Here is a 9,292-nt window from a genome sequence, read left to right on the forward strand (position 1 = left end):
TGAATTCAAGACCCTGAGATCAGAGTCATAGACCCTGCCGAAGGAGCCAGCCAGGCACCCCTCAACTTTTAGATCTTTAAATCCAACATTAATTTGTACTTTTCTTGAGTTTGCAAATTTTGTGTTTTTCCTAATTCTGCATGATGGTTTATTAGAAAATGTGAATCTCCGAGGCTACCGATGAAGTAATCAAGGCTAAGAAATTTGCCCAACTGCACAGCAAATAGTAAGGCCAGGATTTGATCTCAAGCTATCTGGGTTCTAAATTAGCATTCTTTTCAAGGCACCTTTTCTTCTTCCCTGTTTCTAAAATCTTTCAAAAAGGAGAACCAATGTATGACTTATTTAACTTAAAATGTATACTAGATTATCATTTATGAGGATTCTCAAAAAATACACAAGTTTCACAGAAGTGAATCCTTTTAATATTCAAGATGGGTGATAGAATGATACATTATGTATGAAGGGCTAGAATATGCTTTCCACTCTTGTAATTATAATAGAGGAAATTATGGTGTCCCCTCGGTTTGTGCTGCTGAAGGTGGACTCTCTTTGATATGTGACCCGTAATGCTCTCCCTGTCTATCTCCTGCTGCTTCTGGCTTAGCGTCTTCCTCTTTTTCTGGATAAGCTTTTTCTCCCTTTTTATTTGGAAAATTCCCATTTAGATTAGTGAAATGGAATTTTTCTTGGCAGAAGAACAAGGAAGAAATGGATTTTCAACAACAGGAGGATGTAATATTAAACCTACTTGAGAAGGGAGGAATACATCCAGTTAGGATAATTGCTCTTTCTTTTTTCCCAACCACAAAGGAAAGAGAACTCTATTCTTGGAACAATTTATGTGTTATTTTCCCTAGAATCAGAGAACACAGATGATAAATTTCTTTAAGTCCTTCATTCTCTGAATTTCCTCATAACCTTTATTCTCTTGGGATTCGGAAAAGAGAAAGTTCTCTATTTAAAACATGAATGCAATAATAATTAAGCCTTCTACAATGACCATTACGTGTGGCAGAACAAACTTTAAGAAAATAAAACTGCACTGGGGCGCCTGGGTGGCTCAGTCAGTTAAGCGTCCAACTTCGGCTCAGGTCATGATCTCATGGCTTGTAGGTTTGAGTTCTGCATCGGGCTCTGTGCTGACAGCTCAGAGCCTGGAACCTGCTTTGAATTCTGTGTCTCCCTCTCTCTCTGCCCCTCCCCTGTTCACAGTCTGTCTCTCTCTCTCAAAACTAAATAAACATTAAATACATATAAATACATACATATACATAATGCACTGTTCTTATACGATATTAAGTATTTTTAATTCAACCTTAGTTTGTATTTGACATTGCAAATTATGCCTTTTACTACCTGTTCCATTTTGTTTTATTTAAAAAAATTCACGCTCATTAATTGTAGTTGATGTTTTGTCATTTATCAAATATCTTAAATATTATAGAAGAAAGAGAATTAGAATACAACCTCATAGCTTACCATAATATTTCGTATCATTACAATGCATTCTTTCTCAATGGAGGTACTATTTATTGACATTTGGGGCAGAAAAATAATTCCTTATCTGAGATTCTTCTGAGCATTGCATTAGCTTACCACCCCTGGTCCCAAAACACTGAATGCCTATGGGGCCCCAGAGTCATGATGATAAGCAAAAAGCCTACACACATTTACAAATACTCAGAGTTGGGGGGATGGTATTGTCCCTAACTGAGTGAGATTCCTTGGTATATGGAAATTTGAGAAATCCAAAACTCTCTTTTTCCCCTCTAAATTTCTTCCAACTAATTATGGAATTTCTAGAAGAAATGTTACTTGTACTCATGAAATAGTCCTTCCACTCCCACATGGCAGCAGCTAATTTCCTACTTCCTACTTCAACTTTCTGCAAGGATATCGACCCTACTGTGTGCTTAAGTGACACTTTCCATATTCGAACGTTCTGAATTGAAAGAATATCTGCTTTGAGGTACATTTCACCTTTAGCTGCAGGAGCCAGAATATTTTGTTAGCAAATCTCTTTTATGCCACTGTCAAAGTGTCTGTCTGTTTTTTAGCATTTTACCTCTGTGATCTAGATGTTGGAAATTGTTGCTAAGAACGATTGTAACCCAAATTTATGTCTTGACTCCCTCATGACCTATGTGATATAGTGAGAGTTTTCAGATGAATGTTATACATTTGGAAATTAGTGAGATACTAAGCTTTTGCATCTGGAGTCTTGCAAAATTATTAACTCTTTTGGTAAAGGTGTGGGGAGATTAATCTTAGAGTATTGGAACTGAATTGGAGAGGGGTGCCTGGCTGGCTCCATCGGTTAAGTGTCTGACTTTTGATTTCTGCTCAGGTCATTATCTCATGGTTGTGAGATCTGAGATTGAGCCCTGCGTGGGGCTCTGTGCTGGGAGTCTACTTATGATTCGCTCTCTCCTTCTTCTGCCCTCCTCTGCTTGGTCTCTCCCTCTCAAACAAAGGAAAAAAAAAGAATTGAATTGGATATTGGAAATATTGTTCAATTTTTCATTTTAGCACTTCCCAGAGAACAGAAAGAAGTTATCCAAAGCTATGCAGCCAGTTAATTGCAGATTTGAGACCCTCACCCAGACCACTTGTCTTGGTCAAGTGCTTTTTCTACCACACCATGCTATCTCTGATCAAAATTCAATTTGTGGGCACCTGGGTGGCTCAGTTGGCTAAGCATCTGACTAAGCAGTTAATATTAGGTCATCACTTTTCTAGGCACTGGGAAAGTGTCAGTGGATCAGAAAAAAAATTCCTGTTCCCATGGAGCTTATAAGTATTCACTTAAAAATGTATTTTTTAAATAAATAAATAGAATATGAACATAAAATATTTTAAATATAAAACATTAAAACAAATATAAAATAGAATATAAAATAAATAAAATAAATGTGGTGTAAATGAATGTATAAATAATATGGCATAGAACAAAGGAAATTTTCAGGAAATGTGAATTTTAATTTTGTTTTTTGCCTCTAAACTATGCGGCTTTAGCAAAGTTGCATAACTTTCCCGGGACCCAGGAAAGTTTTTTTTGTATCTGCAATATACTCTTATTCTACCAATCAACCCTTATTCCTGGTTTGCCCTTCTTTTATGTGTCCAAATAGACACATGTTGACTTATTTCTTTACTTCTTTCATTCTGTGCCCTGGAAATTCAGTCTACCTTTTTGTAGGTGTGTGAGTGTATGGTTGGATTGTTACTTTTATTTTACGCTTTCATTTTAATAGTTCTTACATCAAATTGGTCTACCAGTTAGATAACCATATTCTCCCAGGAGTTCCTTTAGTCTTTTTTTTTCATGTTACAACTTCCTGGGCTAAATCTCTTTATTTTCTTTTAATTTGAGCTTTCTTCATTAAATTATTCATGTATATGTGTGTTGTGACAGTGGTTGGTATTCCAGATAATAAGGTGAAAGAGACAGACATCCCCAGCATTTATAATTCTAATCAAAGTCTATGCCACCAAAATATTGTTTTCGCTTGGTGATAGCTACCCTGAGATTCATTGTGTTAGTCTATTTTTGCATATATTTGAGCATTCTTTTTATTTGAGAAAAAAATTTTTTTTGAGAGAGAGAGAGAGAGAAAGAGAGCGCAAGCAAGTGCCAGCATGCATGCACACAAGCAGGGCAGGGGCAGAGAGAGAGGAGCACAGAGGATCTGAAACAGGCTCTGTGCTGGCAGCAGACAGCCAGATGTGGGGCTCCCATGCACAGACTGGAGGGAGATCATGAGCTGAGCTCAAGTCAGTCATTTAAACAACTGAGCCATCCAGGTGCCCCTTGGACATTTTTACAATAAAAAGTTAAAAAACACCCAAAGTGCTGAGAGTGCATCTTATAAGTTCACCTAAGTTTGTTATCAGAATCTTTTGCTGAAGCAAAAGCTGTCTTAGAATTAGTCAGTCAGAAGGTCAATTAGGGATATTTCTTATTTTATGGAAAACGTCTGTAGAGTTTTCATTTTTTTCAGTAAACATATCACCATATTTAGTTAATAGAGTCTCTGGTTTAAATACCTTCACATCAATTGTTTCCTCCTTTCAAAAAGGATTCTCGGGAGGCACCTGGGTGGCTCAGTCAGTTGGGGAGCTGACTTCGGCTCAGGTCACGATCTCACGGTTTGTGGGTTCGAGCTCCGTATCGGGCTCTGTGCTGACAGCTCAGAGCCTGGAGCCTGTTTTGGATTCTGTGTCTCCCTCTCTCTCTGACCTTCCTCTTCTCTCGCTGTCTCTCTCTCTCTCAGAAATAAATTAAAAAAAAAAAAAGTTAAAAATATTTTAAAAATTCAAAAAGGATTCTCTGATCACATTTATATGATGTATTTTATACAACCACGGGCCACCGGTCTGGACACCAGGACGTAGTGCTCTTCTTATGTGTGCAAAGCCCTAAGCCATCACCTGTTTACAGTGGTTGACCCTCCTGTGTATGGATGGCCTGTGCCCAAACTGCTGATTTTACATTGTCTCCTCTCTGGAGCCAAGCTGTCTACAGGAGCTACAGCAGCAGGCTCTACACACATCCTTCTACCTGTTCCTTCCCCACGACTATGTCACCTCTTTCTTTCCTTGCGTGTATCACTCATTTACGCCAGACTTGTTTGGCACTCTTGGCAAAACAATGCGCTGATGTGTCTGAATTAGTTTTCTCTCTTAGGAGAGTCTCGCTTATGCTATTAATTTGCATCATAAATATTTGCTTTCTTGATTCCAAGAAAACAAGAGCCCAGTGAGATCTGAATGACCACAAGTCCTAAATCACTGAGGTTCAAAATAATAAACTGTAATATACATAATAGTTTTTCCATTCCAGCCTGAATAATTCCAAATTCCCCACAATCAGGAAAACTTTTCTCCTCGGAAGCATTCTGGAAAAAGTTTTGCATGCCAAATGAGACATAGAACTGAATAATTGTCTCATAAAATATTAAAATTTACTTAGAAAAAAGATCCTCTGGGCATCTAATGTTTGCTGGCTGAAGCAAGGTTGTGTCCTAGCAAGCTTATCTGCCTCTAATTAGAATGCTCCTTCCTCCAGTACGCATTTACTTGAAATGTAAATATTCTAAACATAATTACTCTTGGAAGGCTATTGCATGGTAATGGTTGTGACAATCTGGGAATATTCCCAGTGGAATAGCTCCAGTTTGTTCATTGATCTATTAATAGTTCTGCACATTTTTTTCATGTACAGTTGTTCTTTGAAAACCCATGCTAACTGATTTTTGCTGCTCAATAATAACTTAAATCTTCAGTATTTTAATGATTTGGATATTTCAATATCTTCTCCTTAGTCACAACTTTTAATTTCTCTCGTCATGAACCACTAAAGTAATCATGACTTTAACAGGCAAAAAAAAATTACAGGTATTACTTTTAATAAAAATTAAAACATGACCCACAGTTATAATTCTGTATTTCTTTTTATTTGTCATCAGTAGGAAGTGTTTATTCTTTTTTTATAGATAAGTAATATTCCATTGTGTGAAACACAACATCTTCTTTATCCATTCATCCATGAATGGACACAGGTTGCTACCATATCTTGGCTATTGTAAATAATGTTGCAATAAACATGGGGGTGCATTGACTGTTTTTAGTTACTATTTTCATTTTCACTGGGTAAATATCCAGTAGTGGAATTACTGGATCATATCATAATTCTATTTTTAATTTTTTGAGGAACCTCTATACTGTTTTCCACAGTGGCTGCAACAATTTGCATTCTCACCAAGAGGGCAAAAGGACTCCTTTTTTCACCATATCCTTAATATCACTCCCTATTTCTTGTGTTTTTTTTATTTTAGCCATTCTGAAAGGTATAAAGCAATATCTCATTGTGCTGCTTTTATTTAAAAGTTTACTTATTGTGAGAGAGAGACTACCAGCAGGGGAGGAACAGAGAGAGGCAGAGGGAGAAAATCCCAAGCAGGTTCTGCGCTATCAGTGCAGAGCCCTACTCAGGGCTCGAACTGATGAACTATGAGATCGTGACCTGAGCCAAAGTCAAGAGTCAGACCTTAACTGACTGAGACACCCAGGAACCCTCATTATATTTTAAATTTGCATTTTCCTGATGATTAGTAATTTTGAACATCTTTTTATGTATGTTGGCCATGTATATGTATTCTTTGGAAAAATGTCTATTTAAGTCCTCTATTTTTTAATTGGATTATTTGAAGGTTTTTTTGCTGTTGAGTTGTATAAGTTTTTTATGTATCTTGGATATTAACCCCTTATCAGATACATCATTTGCTAATCTCTTCTCTCATTCAGTGTGTTGTCTTGTTGGTTTATTGATAGCTTCTTTCACTGTGCAGAAGCCTTTTATTTTGGTGTAGTCACAATAGTTTAATTTTGCTTTTGTTTCCCTTGCCAAAGGAAACATATCTAGAAAAATGTTTCTATGGCCAATGTCAAAAAAATTACTGGCATTTTTTTTTTTTTTTTTTTTAGGGATTTTGTGGTTTCGGGTCTAACAGGTCTTTTTAAAAAATTTTTTTAATGTTTATTTATTTTTGAGACAGAGAGAGACAGAGCGTGAGTGGGGGAGGGGCAGAAAGAGAGGGAGACACAGAATCTGAAACCGGCTCCAGGCTCTGAGCTGTTAGCACAGAACCCGACGCGGGACTCAAACCCAAGAACTGAATGAACTGTGAGATCATAACCTGAGCCGAAGTCGGAAGCTTAACCGACTGGTCCACCCAGGTGCCCTAACAGGTCTTTAACCCATTTTGAGTTACTCTTGTGGATGGTGTAAGAAAGTGGTTTAGTTTCATTCATATGCATGCAGCTGTCCAATTTTCCCAACGCCACTTGTGTAAAAGGCTGTGTTTTTCCCATTGTATTTTCTTGCCTCCTTTGTTGTAGAGTAATTGATCATAAAAGCATGGGTTTATTTCTGGACTCTCTGTTCCATTGATCTATGTTTCTATTTCTGTGCCAGAACCATACTGTTTTGATTAAGACAGATTTGTAGCATACCTTGAAATTTGGGATTTTGATACCTCCAGATCTGTTCTGAGCATGGCTTTTTATTGTCTCCTTACAAGCATTCAATATTTTTATTCTTAAAATATGAAGTAACTGGAGAAATAAAAATAGAATCTACTTGGATACAATTATCGCATTTTTAAAAATTTTAAAGGCTTCTAATGATGTTAGACTTTTCCACATTTGTTAATATGTATTAATTTATCTTTAGGCAATTGTGTCTTTAATTTTTGTGTCTTGTGGAGACTTCTTTCCCTATTTTTAATCTTAGGAAGTTTCTTCTTTGCAGAAATTTGATAAATATTTACTTTAATTTTATGCTTGCTTTTTATATTTTGAATTTTAAATTTAATTTTTGAATTCATTTGGTATGTATTTAATGAAATGGTATAGTCCAAGTTATAAATAAAGATCTCTAAGCCTATGAATTTTCCGAGAATCATTTAATGAATAATTCTTTCCTTTTTTCTTTGACTTGGGACATTTACTTTATCATATATTTTAATTTTGTGTTAGTACTATTTAAGAAATTTTGTAACACTCTGATATTTTAATGTCTGGACAGGTTATATCTCTCCTCATAATTATTATTTTTCATTTTTAAAAGCTCACTTTATATGCTTATTCATCTAAAAAATTTAAGATCATTTGAATAACTTAAACAAATGGTTTTTTAAAACAGAATAAAATGTCTTTAATTATAGATGAAATTAATTTTAAAATAAAATGTAATTTTTGTATAGAAATGGTTTTTCAAATGTCAGTGTGTCTAATTCAATCTGAGATGATCTGACACTTTTAAATTATTCAGTTTTCTTTCCCAGGGACATGATATAGTTTTAGTTTATTCTTTATGTAGGTCACAGAAGGTGACTATTGTGACTGAAATATCTTGTCTTTCACATTATGTAGCCAGATATTGGCAGATATAGAATGACAACATCTGTAATAGCCGTATTTGTCTATATAATAATATCTATCTCTTTCATTGTCTACCTTGCTACTGCCAAGTATATAATAATATAATAATACCTACATCCATTAGCCTTGGGGTTTACAAAGCAACTATTTAACTTTCAAAACAATCTGAGGAAGTGGCACTATGGTTTCCATTTTAGGACAAGGAAAATAAAACAAAGAGTTGAGTAACTTGCCTCAAATTGCAACTTCTGGGTGACCGTGCCAAGTGTCTGTGACCTCTGACTTCATAGCTTGCGCTCTTAACCGTACACTTCACAATATGAAAACTATTAAATTTTCTATTTTTCACTTATATTCTAATTGAATGAATTTCAGGATTTAGAGAAAAGTACATTTGAATTACAAATTTCAAGTCAGCATTCTTTATTCCCTGCTGCAGACTCCTCAATAAATCCTCTATTGAATTTCAAAGAATACCCCAGAAACAACAAGTCTCAAATGACTGTCAGTAGAATGTCAAAAGAAGATTAGAAAGGCTCTATTAATATTTTTGCATATATTATATTCTAAATACAAACTTTGCAATTTAAAAATTATGTCTCCCTCCCACCCTGGGATTTCTTATATCAGAAAGCATCTGGACATGTCTAGAAACCCCTATTTAATTTTTTTACACACTAGACAACCATTATAATGACGTAATGTTATTATACCTACTATGCTCACAACAGGAAAAATAAGAGGAAGAGACAGGTCATTTTTTCTCCAAAGGCCATTGAGAATTGAATTCATGAGCTGGACTTTCTCAGCACTACTCAACTGGCCACCTAACTAAAATGACCATTAAAAAATGTCTGATGACATATCAAATAACGTTTGTTGCTTGTGAACAATACCTATAACATTTCTTAAGGATGAAAAAAGACTAAAAATTGGACCAGATCATATAACTTGATAAGTGTACATTATCAAAGATAGTGCGCTGACAGTGTGGATCCTGCTTGGGATTCTCTATCTCCCTTTTTCTCTGTCTCGCTCTCTGTCTCCCTCAAGAATGAATAAATAAACTTTTTTTTCAAAGATACTTAATGGAAGAGGAAAGAAAATGGCCAGTCTTACAAGAATAAGTCACTCAGGATCTTTGCTATTCTGATATATCTATCCATCACGGCTACAAGAATCACCCACCTTGTTTTGAAACATTATGTTTGCATGTCCATCCAAGTGGTAAAAAACAAAAAAATCAGAACCAAAACATATTACATTTTTGGTCCCTTCTCTTCACTGGGGCCACAAGCATGAATTATTTTCATTTAGATGATAAATTTCTTCTGCACAAAGTTCA

This window comes from Crocuta crocuta, unplaced genomic scaffold (genome assembly GCF_008692635.1).
Source record: "Crocuta crocuta isolate KB4526 unplaced genomic scaffold, BGI_CrCroc_1.0 scaffold9, whole genome shotgun sequence".
NCBI classification, from domain to species: domain Eukaryota; kingdom Metazoa; phylum Chordata; class Mammalia; order Carnivora; family Hyaenidae; genus Crocuta; species Crocuta crocuta.